Here is a 20,721-nt window from a genome sequence, read left to right as displayed (position 1 = left end):
TAAGAGACAGGTTCATTTCAATGCATTTGTGTAGTACTTTGCCTAGGTTGGACAGAGCCTCTTGAAAATCACAGCCATAAGGTGTAAAATCATCCATATAAATTTCTACCGCATCATGGACTAACTCGGAAAAAATACTCAGGACTGCTCTCTGGAAAGTGGCAGGAGCATTGCATAGGCCAAAAGGAAGGACCCTATAGGCAAAAGTACCCCAAGGACAAGTGAAGGTGGTTTTATCTTGGTCTTCCAGGCTAATCTGGATTTGGTTGTACCGTTGAATCCATCTAGGAAAGAGAAAAACTTTTTCCCTGCCAGGCCATCTAGCACTTGGTCAATGAAGGGTAGAGGAAAATGGTCCTTCTTTGTGTCTTTGTTAAGCACCCTGTAATCGACACAAATCCTCCACTTACCATTTTTCTTTGGAACTAACACCAAAGGAGAGACCCCACTCACTGTCGGAGATAGGGTAAATGTTTTGCAGTTCTTCATTGACTATATCATTAAGAGGTGGATTCATCCTCCTTTGGGGCTGCCGGACTAGCTTGCAACCTTCTTTGATGTATATGTGGTGAGTACACACTGAGGGGTGTACTCCCTTCATTTCTTTGTAACTCCAAGCGAAGGCATCTAGATGTTCCTTTAGCATGTTGCATAACTTCTCTTCTTGGAGAGAAGAAAGAGATGGATTGATTTTCAAGGTTCTCTCAGGGCCGAATTCTATGGTTTTGACATAGAGGGGGTTGGAATCGGCCAAGCATTAGGTCGATTGGATGATTGTTCTGGGTTCCTTTACTACATATTCTAAGGGAAATGTACTGGGAGTTGGACTTTGGAGTAGGTGTTCAATCAAATCATCTTCATCCTGTTGTCCTCCTCCCATGGTTGTTTCTAAAGTATAAAGTTGGGCGGAATAAACTTCATCTTCTTCCTCCTCCTCCAACCATAAAGGTAAATCATGCTCTAGAGATGGCTAAGCAGGAGGGTATAGGACTAACTGCTTGGACATATGCCCATTCTTTATGGTCATATTCCCAGCTCTGCAGCTAATGTAAGCATCGGCAGTGGCCAACTAGGGTCTCCCAAGGATGAGAGGGTAACAACAAGCTTAGCCTTAGGCTGGAGAACTAGGAAATCTGCAAGGTACTCCCAAGAGTTAATGGAGACCATCACATCCTCCACAATCCCCTCAGGGGTCACTGTGGAGCGGTCTGCAAGTTGCAAAACTATTGTGGTCTTCCTCAATGAACCTTGGAGGTTGAGCTTGAGCATGGTGTCCTTGGTCATCACATTAATGGCAGCCCCAAGATCGATCAAAGTGTGTGGGACAATGGTGCCATTGATGTGCACATCTACTACAGGGCTTCCAGGGTCCAAATACTTTGGACAGATTACCTGCCCCAGCATTAAGTCGAATAGTTGTCCAATGACATTAATGGTAGGGGCATCTCTTCTTCGCCTCCCTGGATGCTTGAAGCACTTATCCTTAATCAACTTATTGTAAATAGGAACATCTTTTATTGCTTGGAGAGGTGGAATCTTTACACGTATATTTTTCAATTCTCCATAAGTTCAGTCTCTTCTAGGGTAGACTGGAGTGGTTGGGTTAATCTCTTAAGAAAGGGTGGATTCACTTTAAAAATGTTTTCCTCTCTTTCTTCCTCAACCTCTCTAGGTGGAGGTGGAGGCTGGTTATCCGAGGGAACTCTCCTAGATCTCAGGTTAAATCTCCTGGATTTCCACAGCATAAGTTGGATATGATGTCTCTCCACTATATACTTGTTGAGCCTGTCTGTGGTTTGGGTTTGGATTTGGTTGGGTGGGAATCTGGGGTTTCTTGGCTGGAGCAGAGTGTAACTGTTGTGGTTGGGCAGATGGTGGAGGCAATAAAGTTGGAGCATTATTGTATTGGGGCCTCCACCCTGGGGCGGTGCATTCACTGAGGTTGTGGCGGAGCATATGGTTGAAATGACTCGCTGGTTGGCTGAGAGTGATACTGAGATGCAAAGCATCAAGGAGGAGGTGTAGACCGGAAGGATGAGCAAGGGGTCCCTAAGAAGGTATGGTTGTGGTCTGGTTGGGGTTGTAATATGCGGGATGACCCTTGCATGCCCTGCTGGTATGGTCTAGGCCCATGAGGTCTCCTTTGGTTTATGTAGCAGAGTTGCTCAGTGACCCCTTCAGCTCCTTGATATACAGCTTTGAGTCTAGGAAAAGAAGGGCACTTGTCTGTGGAGTGTTTTTCTTCACAAACTGAGTAAATTTCAATAGAATTCAATGGACATTCATTCCTAGGATGCCTCCTGGTGCATCTAGGACAAAAAATGGCCAAGGCTCTCTCTGCTTCCTCCTGCTTTCTCTTAATGTGCATAGTGTCCATTTGTAAGGCAAGGGTTTGCAGCATCTCACTCTTGAAATCTTCCAGCATATTTCCAATTTCACCCTTGATGGATGAGTTGGAAGAGGATGTATTGACCATAGCTTGACTACCCCTACCCTTTTTCCTAGCTACCCTAGAATGGTTTATAAAGACAATTTTGATATCCTTAAAGGGTAATTGGTAATATATCCTCCAGCTAACAAGTGTAGGGTATCCAGAAGATCTTCCCTTACTCCCCTAAGCAGGACTAGCTTTAGTGACTCAGGGTCAAGTGTGCACCTAGCCCTTTTGTAACTAAGCTAGAATCTTTCTTCGTAATCCTCTAGGGATTCATCATTGCCTATGGTCATCCTAAAAATTTCCTCTTTAGTATCCTTTGACCAACAGTAGTCTCGATACTTGTTAAATGCTTGCTGCATCTGAACCCAGGTTGTGATGCTCCCCCAGGTAAACCATGAACCAGCGCAATGTTGCATCTTTGAGGGTAAGTGTAAATAGTTTTAACTTTGCTCATCCTCTGTATAGTCATATGTTTGACATATAACAGCAAACTCAAATAGGAAAGTGTATGGGTCCTATGTGGTCAAGCCATGGAAATGAGATAGGGTAGAGGGGCTTATATTTTTCATCTTAGTGTCCTATTGGTTTCCCTGATGGGGAAGGCACCCTCAACTCTCTCTCTATTCCCTCTATCATTTCTGTTTTCAGCCATTGGTTCAGTAGGAATGGGTTCTTCTTCTTCTTCTTCCCTGTATATTCTTCAAATATGCCAGGTTATTCACCTAAGGTTCCTCCAGTTCACAACCACCGAAGAAGAGGGGAGGTTGGTTGTTTGATGCAGTGGGGGTATTTGCAAAAAATTTCCCTAAGTTATCCCTATTCCTTGGTTTTGTGTTTTTTTTCAAACTTGGAAAGTACTTTGCAGAATTGAAATTGCTGATTAAATGAAAACTATTGACTGAATGAAAAACTACTTGCTGAATTGAAATCTTGCTTGCAAAATGGAAAGGAAAGCAAAAAATGTAGAATGAAAAAGGAAGCAACTAAATTACTTTTGCAGAAATAAACTAATGGCAGAATATTAGAGACAAGAAATAGAAGAAAGAAGCAGTATTCACATATTACTCAGACACCTCCCCAGCAACGGCGCCAAAAAGTGATGAGCGCCAGTATTGCAACAAGAATGCTGCAACTCCTAGGCTACCAACTTTACTTTGTCAACCCGGGGTTCGTACAAACTTGGAGGTGACAGTGTTGTATACACAAGTAAAAGTGATGGTTCTGCCTTTTGTCACAGTTTAGCTGGCAAGAGACCACTGGGGTTTTCAAGCCAGACTTCTATGGAGTCAGAAGAAGCTTGGTTTCTTGATGGAAGAAATGGAAATCTACTCTAAGGGAGAGCTACTCTACTGCAATAATGGAAAAGACCGAAATTCAATGCTAAATCACACCATTTCCTAATTAATTGCCAAGAAACTATGCTTTGCAATAATTCTAAATTAACATAAACCAAATGCTACTATCTAAGCATGGAAGTAAGAAGCATCAAACATCACTAATGTGCAAGTAAAGGGACTGAAATAAATATGTTTTTGTCTTTTTGCCTTTTCATGCAAAATCAAGTATGCAAACTAATTTCTCTTGGTGATGTGGCAGGTGAATTAAGAATGCTGAAGGATCGCTGGAAGGGTTAGGAGATGGTTGGATGGTGTGGTATACCTTGGGAGGCTTTTGGTGACTTCCTAGAGGTTTTCCCTCAATTCAGCCTCAAAACAGGCCATTTCAGGAAAACTACAGGATGTACTAGAAACCTACAAGATTCCCGGTGACCTACAAGATTCTCTGTAAACCTACAGGATATAGCCGAGAGAAAATGGAAGGTGTTGGAGGTGATGTAAGGCTTAGGGAAGGTGGTAGATGGGTGGAAAGAAGTGAGGGAAAGTCTAGGATCACTCAGAAGTCAACAGCAAAGATAGAGGATGGTTGGATTCGCTCGATGTGCTTAGAAGAATTTCTATGGAAAATGATGAAAACTAGTGAAGGCAATGGTGAAAACAAGGAACAACTAGGGTGGATGGAGTGGAAGGTGGTTGCTGGCTATGAAGTCTTTGTCTCCTCCTGAAGCACCTGCTCTGCATAAAACATGTATAATTCAAAAAATCTATGTAAATAAGAAGCATTCTCATAAGCTAGAAAATCATAATTAATGAACTAACTGCCCACATGATGCATGAGGAAAGTTGCTAAAAGGAATGAAAGCATGGATGAGATCCACTGCAAGAGTGAAGATAGAAGAGATGGAAATGAAATCCTACTTTTCAAAACTGATCAAATGCTAACTTAAATACATAAAACTCTAAAGCTTACGCAATAAATAGAAATATTTGTTTTTGGGGCTGCATAAGGGTCCATTCCTCAAACCATGATCCCAAAGGGAGGAAATGAGGCCAAGAAATCCACTGACAACCTTGTGGTACTCTTTTTATCCCTACTAACTTGCTACTGAAGTAAATCACAAATGGAAGCAAACTAATAAACAACCAATCCAATCTATACTACTTGCATTGAAAACACATCTAAAGGCAAATTAACAATGAAGCTATGAGACTAATCTAAACATAGATACAAGAAAGAGGAGCCTTGGATGCTAGGGTTGGGCCCTAACCCAAGAGCTTCAGCCCTCTGAGTTAACTCAGTGCTGGCTCAAAACAAAACTCATTCTTATTACCAAAACAAAAAATTACATCAATAAAACTTTCACAAGTCTGGAGCTTGAAAATAGCTTAGAGTTTTACAACAAAAATTCGAATCCTAATGAGGCTCTAGGCCTCTCTACTTATACAACTAAATTCCCAACGACTTCCTTAAAATTAGGGAGGCTCGGCTCCCAAACTCGAGATAAACTAGCTCTTTGTCTCTCACTTGCTCAGCTGCTCTCTAATCCTCATGGCTTGGTTGCTTGCACTCCGAGCTGGTGTGATGGATGGAGGAATATTCGAAGGGGGGAGAAGTAAATGAGGTGGATTTACCTCCTACAATCCCTCTACCTTGTCCCATTTTATTTTTTACCTTAGTATTTGCCAAGATTCCTTGATTTTCTCCTTCAATCCTGCATTCAATGCATTTAGTCCACTAGGCATAATATCCAACTCTAACTCATATATTAAACAAAATATAATCAAAAACATGTAATATGTTGTGAGAAAAGTTGGTTTGACTAAGCTACGAGGTGAATTAAGGGCCATATAATTACCCAATGATGAGGCTCATCACTATGTGTGGGCATATTTGGAAGGTTGAAGTTTTGTTCAAAACGAAGTTGTGAACAGTGACTTTTGTATGCAGTATGCAGTTCCATGAAGACCTCAAGTACGGTACTCATGAAAGGAACCATGGACTGTTAGAAGATACACCTTTGGGATCCCTAGTTCAGCTAATGAAAGGAGCCATATGGTTGATAAGAGGGATGTTCCAAAAGACCTAATGAGCGACTTCTTAATGGATCTGGAAGGTTGTTAGTGGGTAGATCAGTGAGCCAAAGTTTAGTGACACAAAAGGAGTTGTGATCATTGATTGCGGCAGGTTGAAGTGATCAACAAAATGGGAGGTAAGAGGACCCATCCGATGTGTTCAAGATATTCTAACTAAAAGGGTTGCAGGGTGTCACATCAACAAGTAGGTCAAGTGTATCTTTTTTAGGGAAGATTGGTGGTCATAGCAGTTGACACCAAACCCTAGTGGTCCTTGTATCACGGTTGTATGTAAGGGCTATGATCCCTAGTACGGGAGCCCTAATACTGTTGTATTATAGATTGTAATATAACAAGTAGTGGGTTTAAAAAGTTACAAAATTTCATGTGCACTAGTTGACTCATAGATGTTTGTTATTCCGTTGTGCAAAGTAAAAGTGTTGTGGAATTTGAGTGTGTTTGTATTCGAGATTTTAGACTCAAACCAAATTCTAGAATGCCATGGAAAAATCAATGGTTTTATGGTTAACATGGGGCTTGTATAAGGCTTAACACAACAAGCATGTATTGAAAAAATCAAAGGGGATAGTTAAGCCCTCTGAGTTAACTGTGTGTATGAATCTCTTATTCATTGTTGCAATTACACAAGCCTTCTTGTAAATTCTTTCAAATACAAAGTATTTTTGTTCTTTCCAAATAGGTGTTGGTTATGCTTGTATTTGTGTTGTTTCTCTTATTGGAGATCATGAATATTGCAATTGAACAAAAGATGGATAAAGTGTGGAGGAATCATTCACTATGGAAGAGATTTATTATCGATGCCAACCTCATTGATCATTATCATCATCATCATAGTTATGCCAATAAGCGTTTCTTTTTTGGAATAAGGTTTCCATAATGTTAATTTAATTATCAACAATTATTAAGTGGATGGTAGAAATTCAGCCTCCACGAAATATTATAGATTCATAGTATACAAAAATCAAAGGTTGAGATTTATTTTCAAAATAACTATGCATTTTTTGGCCTTTTAATTAAAATGATTAATTAAAAACAATGTCATATGACCAAGTGCCATATGAAGTGAGTTATGGGTTTTTGGGCATGTGGTATTAATAAGCCCTGGTATTGTAACAAAACCTATTTACAAATTAAAAATCTAGATGGTATTGTAAGAGGGGTAAATCTTCATGGTTAAGAACCTTGTTCTATTATTTTAAATGTATATATATTTAATTTATATATTTAAGTCTTTTTATTATTTAATAATAATTATTATTATCTAATATAAATCTATATTTTTTAGATTTTATGATTTTTGTATTATGTAATAAGTATTTTGATGTCTATCAATGTTAACTAGACATATAATTTATATGGTTGCGCTAATGTGTATTCCAAATCAGACATGGTAAAATAAAATGATACAAACTATGATAATCCTTGCTTATGATTTCTTCTTCCAACCCATGTTATCAGGGAGAAACACAAATCCACCCACCTTGCCATAGATATCAATGAGGTCACATATGGTGATGCATCAGGGATGAAATAAATTTTATTACTACTAATTAAGCAACAAATTAATGTAACCTTACATTCTGGGACCAATTGTTGTGGATCTCCATGAGTTTGTAGATTTGCATCTAAGACCCGAGTGTTTTGAAGTTGCCAAGTTGGTTTCTAATAATTCATGTAATCTTCCCAATTCATGGATTCTAGAATTTCTCTAAGAGTTCCATGACTAAGAGCCTAATTCCATTCAGTTATTATAACCATTAGATGGGACTATTCTTGAAGATTTTCTCTGCTGAGAAAATCAGGAATACAATTTTTACTGCCCTTGATGTGTTCAATTTAAAAATCAAAGTTTGTGAAAAGGGCTTGCCATCACGCAAACTTTGACTCTCATGATTTCTTGATGTATTTGGTTAATACCTTCTTCATGGTTGAAGCATCATTTCTTAAAATAAATATTTTGTTATTAGGTGTATACCAAATTTATCAATACAATTTCAGACAGTTTTCAATTCCTTTTCAATGGTTGAATAGTTTTTCTCTGTAACCTTCCACATACCTAAGGCAAATTGGATAATTTTCTCTTGATCTACTTTGAGTTGTTTGAGAAATCCACCCCAGCCTATATCATTATTGTATGTTTCAACAAGTTTATACATTATACTTTCCTCTGAAACACGCAAGATGGGAAGAATCCTTACCTTTTCTTTAATCTTTTTTACAATAGTTATATGTGCTATGGTCCAAGGCTCTGGATTCTTCTATAGTCACTGGTTCAAAAAAAAATTGTTTTATGCACATTCCTTATAGGAATTAAAAGCGTAGTTCAGACAACCCAGGAACCTTTGCAACTGAGTCTTATATTTTATTTCATCTGAGAATTTGTCTGCAAATAAAAATGCATGTTGTTGGATAGCAATCTGGTCAATTTCTATGATATGTCTGAGGAATCTGACCTTGGTCTGAAATAATATCCATCTTTTTCTTGCTTAGGACTAATCCAATTTTCTTAACTATATGCATGAATTTATATGCATGCTTAAAAAGTTCATCTATGGACTTGGAAAAAATTAAAACATCATCAATATATACAATTAATCAATCAAAATATGCCCTGAAAACTTGATCCATGACTTTTTGGAACTTAAAAGGAGCATGCTTGAGTCCAAAAGGCATAAAATTCCATTCATAATCTCTGGAGGGGACACTAAACGTTGTTTTTAAAAATCTTCTTGCTTGATTGATACTTGCCATAAACCTGACTTCATGTCAAATTTTGAAAATATCTTTGCTCCTGCAATCTGGATATTAGATTCCCTTTGTGGGGGATAGGATAAGTATCGTCAGCCAGAACATTATTAAGTGGTCTATAATTTATTACCAATCTAGGTACTCCTCTAATCTGTTCAGAGAACTTATTCACATAGAATCCGTAATAGTTCTGGGGGCTGATAGATTCTCTTATTAGTCTTCTTTTCAAAAGATCTTGTATTTCTCTTTTGAAGAGATTTATGTATTTTTAATTCATTGGGATGGCTCTGCTCCTATAGGGTTTTCCTGTGTTCAGTTTTGTAAGATGGTTCTACAAAATATTGTTTTTTGTGCCAAAAAGCATTGGTTTCTTCTGCATAGCATTCTGCTTCTAATTGTTTCCTCAAATCTTTTATTTTTATTATGATTCAGCTTGTCTTAATCCTTCATCAATCTTTAGATGGGATTTCAGGTCTTTGAGCTCTTCTAGACGCTTTTTGGACTGACCCAATTCTTGCATGGCCTAGACCATAGTTGAAATCCTTGGAGTTGAGACAAAAGGCAGTGTGATGGCTTGTAAATATTATTCTTGATTTGGGACAGAGATATAATATCCAAATCATGCATCATATAATCGTGTTGAACCATGGGGTTCGACCGCTACTAAGAATGGATTTCCCAAAATATGGTCTACTGGGATGCTTCTTGCTGCAAATTTAATATTTATGCAGTAATTTTCTAAACAAATGGTGGTTTTAGGAACTTCATACTGAAAGTTGTATTCTTGTGTTCCTAGCCCTATGACTTCTCTTCTTGCCTTAGCCCAATATTTAGCAGGAAATGATTTTTTATTTAATACATTTATGTCTGCCCCTGTGCCCAATAGAGTCTTTAGAGTAAATACTTCACCTTGAATTTTAAATTTGAGCATAACATGATATTGTTGGTGTTGGACTACCATAATTTTCATATTGTTTAGCCCTGAGAAGTCATTTGATTTAACCTCATAAATCTATATATTTGAATTCTTCATTAAAGAGGGGTTTTGTTCTGATACCCAATGATGTTCTGGGATATTATCTTCTTTTTCTTTCTTCATTTTTCCCTTTTCTAATCTGGCAACTTGAGCTTTAATTTCACTAATTTCCTTTTTCATATTTTTTATCTCTTGATTGACTTCATTGATTGTAAGAATTATTTGTTTATCTTGTTGATGGTTTCTTTGAAATGATTGTATTCTTCTCATATGAAGCATCAACAAAAAGGGCTCTTGAGGCAGTACCTTTGCTTGTAGGGGTTGACGTAGAACCTTGCTTCTTAAGCATGGTCTGCAGGGATGTTTCCATCAACTTATCTTTCATCTCTCCTTCAGGGAGCAGTTTGATCCTGCTAAGGCCTTGGCTTCTTCGTCGTCTGAATTATGAACCATAGATATTTTTTATTTCTGTTAAAAGAAATGTTCTTCAAAACTATATCCGAAATCTGGCTATGAGCTACTGCAATGACAATTCTCTGAATTTGTGTATCTACAATAGTCAGCAAGAAAAACTGCATCATGATCATCTGTGGATTTTGAATCAGAAATACTGAAACTAGAAGTTTCTGTAGAATCACAACAATTTTGTCCCAAAACATGTACTTATTCTTTAATGTGAATATTAGGACAATTTTAAGTTTTATGGAATTTAGAACCACATTTGTAACATTGAATTTGAACTAGTGGTTTCCTTTCTTCTCTTTTTTGTCTATCATGTTGGTATTTCTTAGCGATTTCCTGTGATTTTTCCCTTTGTGTAATTTTGATTCTTCTCCTTGTGGGAAATTATTTGAAGTATGCCCTTTTTTCCACATAACCAACAGGTGAGTTTATTCCAAGCCTCTTGCTTATGTGTCCTAAGATGAATATCTTGAGGACCATAATAGTGGGATCTGGGAATCCTTTTGTAATATCCTTTTGCTTTTCTGTATCTCTGGGGCTTAGCAGAATAGTTCATTTTTCTTTTTGAAATTTTCTTTATGGACTTTTTCATTCTTCAAATGGATCATCTATTGATAGACCATATTTATTACAAATAGATCTGCTATCAGGAAACTTGGACAGTTTTTGTATGGATTTGTTCACTTTCATGCTTGTACAGAGTCCTACCAAAGCTTTAGTTATGAGGTTGTATATCTCTCCCCAAGTATAAGATTCATAGGGATTTTGAAAGACTTCTTGAATCTTCAAGTAATCTACAAATTTGGAAGGAAGAGCGGCAAGATATACTTGTTTCCATAAAATATTTTTGCTATCTTTTACTTCATAAATTCTCTGGACCCAATCCCTATGAAAATATTCATATTGGGACATCTTTTTGCATTTGAGATTCATTAAAACCAGGAAGTGTTTATCTGAAATCTTTGTCTTTGCACCACACCAGTGCTCAAGAAAATGATGTCAAAGCACCTATCATGTTATTTTGTGGATTCCCATCTTCATTATGTACAATATCTCCTGCTTCATCTTTAATTGTTTCTTCTGCCATTTTGTCTACAAGTGTTAGAGAGGATTTTGCTTCCCACCATCGCTAAAGGGTACCAGTGAAACACTGAAACAATGTCTTATAGGGTTCTACTTCACTTTTTCCCCTCATGCACATCAGTTTATATTTCGTGAACATTTGATCAATCATTTGCCTTATTTGGCCCGATATTAAGATCAATATTCCATTCTTTATGGGCATCAATGAGAAATGTGTGGGACTTAGGGAATTTTCCTTTACCGCTCAAATTAGGTGTAGAATACCAAGAGTATTGGCTAAGTAGTGGTTCATAGACTGGGAAAATATGAGAACCATATGAGGATTCTGGTCTTTCTATTTTTTCTTTTGGAAACAAACTGGGAAATTTATCTACAGTCTTCTAGATAGAATGTATTGGCACAGGATGGATAAATAATAGTGAAGAAGGGATCTCCTTGTCTTTATTTGTTAAAGACATTTTTTCACAGTGTGAGGAAGAGTCTACTTGTTCCTTTTGTGCATTGGTCGTTGATGAATGTATTGCTAATCCTTTCAGGGTAGTATTAGTCCAATTTATTTGCTCACTGACTTTTTGTACTCTTCTATCAATCCCTAAAGCAGAGTCATAATTCCATCCTATCAGTTTCAAAACCCTGTGCCAAATGCCTGCAAAAATCCATCCAAACCAAAGATATATAAATTCTTTACTAATATGGAAGGTTGTCCAAAGCACAAAGTGGACACAAAATGGATGAAAAGAATGTTAAAATGGGACTTATTCACTCCTCCAAACGCCAAAATATTCAATATGACCACATCCCCATAAGAGAAGACAAATCTCTCATTAAGTTGGAAAGAATATATGGATCAAACAAATTCATGGATTTCTTTCTATGAATGGAAGAAACAAGAAGAAAATATGAATGTATAGATGATATCTGCAGAATCCTCCTCCTCTTCAAAACCTCTGTGGACAACCAGTGATGGCACAAAGATTGAATCATCTTCTACTTTTCCTCCATATAAAGGAATCATCCTTGAAGACACAGGAAAAGGTGCTAGAGCAGTGCCTTTAGAGATTGATGGAAGAGTACAAAAAGTCAGTGAGCAAATAAATTGGACTAACACTGCCCTGAAAGGATTAGCAGTACATTCATCAGCAACCAGTGCACAGAAGGAACAAGTAGACTCTTTACAAGTTTCTGTAAATAGTGTAAATAAAAGCATGAATGAGTTTCAGTTTTCTATTTCTACTATAGAAGGCTTTGTTCAAGAAAGTTATAATGAAGCAAAGACATTGTCAGCAAAAATAGATAGTCAATTTGAAGAAATAGAAAGTTTGTTTTAACCCATGCAAAGATTGAAGACCTTTCCTCACAGTTTGAAAAAATGTCTTTAACAAATAAATACAAGGAGATCCCTTCTTCACTATTATTTAGCCATCCTGTGCCAATACATTCTATCCAGAAGACTATAGATAAATTTCCTAGTTTGTTTCCAAAAGAAAAAATAGAAAAAACCAAAATCCTCATATGATTCTCATCTTTTTCCGGTCTATGAACCACTACCTAGCCAATACTCCCGGCATAGCGGTAAAGGAAAGTTGCATGAGTCTCACACATTTTTCATTGATGCCCATAAATAATGGAACATTGATAACTTAAGCTCATGCCAATAAGGCAAATGATTAATCAAATGTTCATGGAATATACATTGATGTGCATGAGGGAAAAAGTGAAGTAGAATCATGTAAGACATTGATTCAATGTTTCACTGGTACCCTTCAGAGATGGTGGGAAATAGAGTCCTCTCTAGCACTTGTAGACAAAATGGCAGAAGAAACAGTGAAAGATGGCGTAGGAGATATTGTACATAATGAAGATGGGAATCCACAAAATAACATGATAGGTGCTCTGACATCATTCATTCTTGAGCACTGGTGTGGTGCAGAGACAGATTTCAGATAAATACTCATTGGTTTTAATGAATCTCAAATGCAAAAAGATGTCCTAATATGAAGATTTTCACAAGGATTGGGTCCAGAGAATTTATGAAGTAAAATATAGCAAAAATATTTTATGGAAGCAAGTATATATTGTCGCTCTTTTTTCCAAAATTGTAAATTACTTGAAGATTCAAAAAGTCTTTCAAAATCCCTATGAATCTTATACTTGGGGAGAAATATACAACCTCATAACTAAAGCTTTGGTAGGACCCTATAAAGGCATGAAAGTGAACAAATCCATACAAAAATTGTCCAAGTTGCCTGATCGCAAGTCTATCTGTAATAAATATGGTCTATCAATAGATAATCAAGTTGTACACAATAAAAGAATGAAAAAAGCCATAAAAGAAAATTTCAAAAAGAAAAATGAACTATTTTGTCAAGCCCCATAGATCCAAAAAAGCAAAAGGATATTACAAAAGTATTTGCAGATCCCACTATTATGGTCCTCAAGATATTCATCTTAGGACACATAAGCAAGAGGTCTGTAATAAACTCACCTGTTCGTTATGTGGAGAAAAGGGGCATACTTCAAATAATTGCCAAGGAGAAGAATCAAAATTATACAGAGGGAAAAAATCACAAGAAATCACTAAGAAATACCAACAAGATAAGCAAAGAAGAGAAGAAAGGAAACCACTAGTCCAAATTCAATGTTACAAATGTGGTTCTAAATTCCATAAAACTGAAAATTGTCTTAATATTCACATCGAAGAAGAACATGTTTTGGGACAAAACTGTTCTCTCTACAAAAACTTCCAAATTCAGTGTTTCTGATTCAGAATCCACAAATGATCATGATGCAGTTTTTCTTGTTGATTATTGTAGATGCACAGATTCAGAAAATTGTCATTGCAGTAGCTCAAAGCCAGATTCTGGATATAGTTTTGAAGAAGAGCCTGTCTTACAACAGAAATTAAAAATGTGGATGGCTCATGTTTTTGACGATGAAGAAGCCAAAGCCTTAGCATTAATCAAAATGTTTCATGAAGGAGAGATGAAAGAAAAAATGATGGAAACATTCCTACAAACCATGCTTAAGAACCAAATTTCTACACAACCCCTACAAGCAAAGGCACTGCCTCAAGAGCCCTCTTTTTTGATGCTTCATATGAAAAGAATACTAAGTCATTTCAAAGAAACCATCAGCAAGATAAACAAAGAGTTCTTACAATCAATGAAGTCAGTGAAGAGAAAAAAAAAAAAAAATATATATATATATATATATATATATATATATAATATATATATATATATGAAAAAGAAATCAGTAAAATTAAAGCTCAAGTTGCCAAATTAGAAAAGGAAAAGGGATAAACCAAAAACAAAACAAAACAAAAAAACTTCATAACATCATTGGGTATCAAAACAAAAACCCTTTTTAAGAAAGAATTCAAATATAGATATTTATGAGGTTAAATCAGATGACTTCTCAAGGCTAAACAATATGAAAATTATGGCAGTCCAACACCAACAATATCATGTTATGCTCAAATTTAAAATTCAAGGTGAAGTCTTTACTCTAAAGACTCTATTGGACACAGGGGCAGACATAAATGTATTAAATAAAAAATCAATTCTTGCTAAATATTGGGCTAAGGCAAGAAGAGAAGTCATAGGGCTAGGAACACAAGAATACAACTTTCAATATGAAGTTCCTAAAGCCACCATTTGTTTAGAAAATTACTGCATAAATATTAAATTTGCAGTAGGAAGCATCCCAGTAGACTGTATTTTGGGAAATCCATTCTTAGCAGTCATTGAACCCCATGGTTCAGTGAAATTAGATGATGGTCAATCTGGATATTATATCTTTGTCCCAAATCATGCAGGGGTATTTACAAGCCATCACATTGCCTTTTGTCTCAATTCCAAGGATTTCAACTATGGTGCAAGCCATGCAAGAATTGGGTTGATCTGAAAAGCGTATAGAAGAGCTCCAAAACCTGAAATCCCATCTTAAGATTGATGAAGGATTGAGACAAGCTATAGTCATAAGAAAAATAGAATATTTGAGGAAATAGTTAGAAGCAAAATGTTGTGCAGAGGAACCAATGTTTTTTGGCACAGAAAATAGTATTTTGTAGAATTACCTTACAAAACTGAGCATACAGGAAAACCTTGTAAGAGCAAAGCCATCCTAATGAATGAAGAATACATAAATCTCTGCCAAAGAGAAATACAAGATCTTTTGAAAAAAAGACTAATAAGAGAATCTAATAGTCCTTGGAACTGTTATGGATTCTATGTGAATAATCTCTCTCGAATTATTAGGAGTACCTAGATTGGTAATAAACTATAGACCACTTAATAATACCTAGATTGGTAATAAACATAGACCACTTAATAATGCTCTGGTTGACGATACTTATCTCATTCCTCACAAAGTAAAACTAATAGCCAAAATTGCAAGAGCAAATATATTTTCAAAATTTGACATGAAGTCAAGTTTCTGGCAAGTATCAATCAAGGAAAAAGATCAGTTCAAAACAACGTTCAGTGTCCCCTCCAAACATTATAAATGGAATGTTATTCCTTTTGAACTCAATCACACTCCTTCTAAGTTCCAAAAAGTCATGGATCAAGTTTTCAGACCATATTTTGATTAGTTAATTGTATATATTTATGATGTTTTAATCTTTTCGAAATCCATAAATGGCTCTCATAGAAATTCCAGACTCCATGAATTGGGAAGATTATATGATTTCTTGGAAACCAGCGTCGCAACTTCGAAACACTAAAAGTTTTAGACACAAATTTCCAACCTCATGGAGATCTACAACATTTGGTCCGAAAATGTAAGGATTATCCAAATCCAACAAATGGATCCATGATATGGTTTTTGACCATTCTAGACATCTAGCAAACCTGGCAAAAGTTGCCTTAAACCTTCATTTCAAAGACCTGAACATAATTTGGGGAGAGAAATTAACAGATTTAATATTTTTCACAAATATTATGTGATAAATAGAGCCAGAGATCCAAAATTCCATAGACTCATGTGGCCTCAACATAATCCAAAACTTATTTTTCCTGATTTTGTTTATGGTGGAACCTACTTTGCAGAGATAGACCAAATTGTACCTATTATACTCTCTTAAAATTTGAATTACTATTTGTCACCTAGCTACTACACCGACCAGGCTGGTTAAAAGAATGGTGGACATAGTTCGACATCAACAAGACTATTATGGACCCCATTTATTTCCAATCAGATTACAGACAAGCATACAAAAAATGTATGAACTGCATTCACCAGCGTTGTAAAATTGTAGCAGATTTGAACAGATTCACAAATGATGGGATTCGATTTTATGGCTAAACATCACCAATGGTTAGTCATTACAAAAATAAACCATCAAATAGTATTAGGGAAGCCCATGATAGTTCGACACATCTTTTCTAAAGCATGGGACACCAATGGAAGATATGTCAAACAAAGATTCTCTGCATAAATATGTTGGGAACATAACTATTGTACATACATTCGTTTATCGTGGACTTTGCATGATAAAAACATCCATTGTGTGAAATAATGTAAAAGTCTAGTCACTTGACAATGAGTGTGACCAATATCATGGGATTTCGATAATATCTTCACCATATAAATAAAGGTACCGTGGTATGCCTTGCATCTCCACTTTGTATACTTTTAGGACAATTCCCTACAGTCCCAAAGTCATTATTATAAAACTTTACCAAACAATTCTCTAAGACTCAAAGCACTTCTTTGACGATTGGTGCGCTTTAACCCACATTTGATAGCATCTATGGATAAGACATTAGTCAATATCAGTGGTACCATAGGATGCCTTTTGTCTCCCCCAACTTCTGAAAAATAAGGGGGAGGAGAACCATTTGAAGCATCGAGAGTTAGAGAAATCTAGGGTTTGAGAGTCGAATTATCTCTGCTCTGCATCTACATCTTGAAAGCGATCTGCTTGCATCACAAAGAAATTCTCGAGTCTAAGTCATAGAGAGTCTAAAGTCTGAGAAGTCTGCACATCAGGACCTATGAGCCTAGTGAGAACCTAAAGTGGCCAAACTTTCTTAGACAAGAGTCTTTCCATTTGAGTTCTCTAGTTCATAGACAAAGTCTGCAACGGGCCAGGAAGCCTTCAATTTCTAGCTTGTTCTGAGCTAGTATAACTGATAAATGCCTTAGCAGTCAATCTCTAATAAAAGCCAAGACTCTATGATTGTAATATCTAGTTATTCTGCAAATTAATAAAAGAAGTATTTTGTCTCATTTCTGGCTGCGTTATATCTCTATGTTATATTTTCACTGTGTGAAGTTCGTCTGAGATTCATTGGAGGTTCGCTTAGAATCCTAAAGTGCAGTTTTGCTCGTATAGGCAGGAGATCTTTGAAAGAGCTTGTTTTGCATTGGATTTGTCGGAAGGTTTGTGTACAAGTTTGTGTAACACAGTGAAGAATCGTACTTCTCTGCAAGTTTCATTCTTTGTCAGAGGAAGCCTCTGCGACCGATGCGATCCAAATTTGTATCAAAGCCAATAACATTTGGTTTCTCTGGTAATTCTTGTATTTCTCAATCAAATACAAGAGAACATTGAATTCACCCAGACGATTCCTCTACTAGATCCCAAGGAACTACAAAATGAAGCCCAAAAGCATAACACTTCTTATCCTCATCTTGGGTGTATAAGAATAGGAATCTTTGCCTTAACCCACAGAGGATTGAATACCTTCATTTTGGCTACAATCAGAGTTTTGACACAATAGATACACGGACTCTCTACTTGGTGGGATAATTGCTCCTCTCTCAAATATTTGCAGTCTCACATTCCATATATTGCATTTTTTGTTGCTAAAAATGTTAAGCCAAATTGACGATTGGAGGGTAGTCAATACTTGGGAAGACTACAGTTAGGTTTAAATTCCTACAGATGAAGATATTACTTATGAAATCTATATATCATGGGATAGGGGAGTTTTTGCCCCATTCCTATTTCCTGGCATTTTGTATGAAATATTTGTTTTTTTGTTTGGGTAATTAATGGATTGAGAACAAAATTTTACTCAAACCAAATTCGCCAAATATATACATTGCTTAAAAAAAATTGATTTCTACATAGATTATCATTCTCTGTCAATTGAGTTTAGCTTGGGTGATTGGACAGAATTGTTGTGATCCTTCTCACCCAAGTTCAAGCCCTCGTAGTTTGACATGTTCGTAGCTCTAGAAGAGAGTAACTGTGTAGCACTCTTAAGTGAGTCTATATTGTGGGTTGGCCAGGTACTAGCAACCTCTCTCTTGCCTTCAAGTTGAGAGAAGCTAATTTCTTTCTCCAACTCATCCTCAACGCCCAAAAAGTATGTCAATTAGGGCCATTTTGAGTGGTTGAGTGAAATGATTGTTATCTTACCCACTCAGTGAAATCTTCGCTAGTGACATGTTGAGTTTTGATGCCTTGAAGAATATTGTTGTAACGGCTTAGAGCCTAAGCACTCTTAAGTGAGTGTAATTGTGGGATTCCTTGGAAACAACAACATCACTTTTACACTCGAGCACAGAGACACGTCAGTATATATATTCCTCAATCGAGGTTCTAGAAGTCGCTTCAACAGAGAAGGGGTGAGCCCACCACAACGTCACCTCCCATCACATTTAAGAGTGGGGGATGGCGTCGCTGTCCCACCCCATGCAATCACACATGTTAACTGGTATTCATTTCATTCACGTTAAGATGGCAACTTGTTCTTTGTCTGTATATTCTTGGTTGGGTAACCTCAACTCCATGTTCTTCAATAGTTCCTACAACATTCTCTTGACATATGGGGGATATTTCCCTCGCAACGCATGCTTTATGGAGCTTCAGTCCCCATGTCATGGCCCCGTGTCCTATGTCAATTCTTGTGGCTCGTCTGCAATATAAGGTGAAGCTCCCTCCTATGGTGATGGTTATGTGAGAGTTGTATTACAGAGTGGTGTTGACTCATGGGATGCTTCCCTTCAAGGCATGTACCTAGTCTTATCCATCCGCGTGATGAGCTAGGCGACAATGGTCGAGGAGGGGACCTCTAAAAATGTAGGCGGTAATGACGACAAGAGCTCAAACAAGGGTAGGAGGTGACCGACAAAGACTTGTCCTCATTCTAAAGCATTCCCAAGCCCGATGGGCCAACCATTGCTCTATAATTTGTTCTACATCCAAATTTTACAATGCCCTCCGCTCTTTCAATTTGATAGCTTTTAAATGATGGATTCTAGTTCATAATTCACTGAGTTTTTTGGTTGTGTGCACTAGTATTGGTGTCATTGGTTTCTTATGGTTGTCAAACCCTGCCCAGAGTCAATCTGTTGATCCTCTATCACAACTTGCCAAAGCTCACTCCAGACTTCCCTAACAGCTCAATCTTAAATATGTCTATTTTACTCGGTGCCCTATCCTACTCTCTTCTTGGCTTCTTTGTATATTGGGGGTCATCCACACTCTCCTTTGTTCTACATCAATATACCATGCCCCACCAACAGATGCATGTCGTTAGGGTCTAGTGGTAAATGCCCTCAAGGTCTATCTCAAGCTCAATCCCAAGCTCAGCGACCATTTTTCATTCTTCCACTCCTCCAAAGAGCTAAGCTAAGAGGAAATCAGCCAAATATAATCTTTGACCACTAATGACCGTCGAGCTTACTCTGATTCTAAGATTCAAACCAAAGTCGCCAATTGGGTTCTTGACCCTATGCATACCAAGGAAAATGAAGCCAATATCTTAATTCAATTATCCTCAACTAGCAAATGAAGACATTCTTGTGCAGGGTCCTAAAGGAAAACACGAGGACCACAACAACATCATCTCCTCTCTAAGGGAAATTTAAAGATACCAACACCATCATCATTCTTGTCCGCAGTCTAGATGCTCGGTTAGCATACATAGAGGGCCATCTACAATGTGGCTTGAAACCTCCAGCACTAGTAGGTCCAAGTGCATAAGAACCCGCCCCAATCACTTAAAAAGATACTTGATGTCTCATTCAGCCCCTTGGCTCATGTCTTTTACTTTCAGTAGTCTAGTTTATTTCGGCGGTTTTGTTTTTTGCAGTAACAGTTGATTAGATTTTGATAGACCTATTAGCAGTTTTGGTTTCCCTCTTACTTTTGGTATATCCCTAGTGGCAGATTGTGATAGGACTCAGTTTAAACAGTGATCTGGTTTTGTTTGAAGACATCTTGTGGCAATAGAATCTTAAATTCACCATATATATATCTATATATATATAGACACACAATTGGCAAATAGTAAAGGGGAAACAAGTGTCAAATCATAATGCTAACTTTTCAATATAATAAAAAATATTTTAAAAATGGCATGCAATGAACATGTACCAAAATTAGTATGAGAATCAAAATAATCAATTAACCCAGATGTGCTTGTAAATATTGTTGCACTCATTAAATCTCATCCATCTACTCTCTAGACATGACAAATAACATGTTGATAACTAACAATTTTACTCAACCAATTGAATTTTGTGATTAAAAATGACATGACATTGCACTTACCAATAAAGAGAATGTTTGTCAATGTAATTAACAAGCATAATGTTGAAATAAATTTGAACACACGCGACTCAAA

This window comes from Pinus tabuliformis, chromosome J (genome assembly GCF_031772625.1).
Source record: "Pinus tabuliformis cultivar Carrire ecotype Pingquan chromosome J, CPIR1, whole genome shotgun sequence".
NCBI classification, from domain to species: Eukaryota; Viridiplantae; Streptophyta; class Pinopsida; order Pinales; family Pinaceae; genus Pinus; species Pinus tabuliformis.
This window is presented reverse-complemented; position numbering follows the sequence as displayed.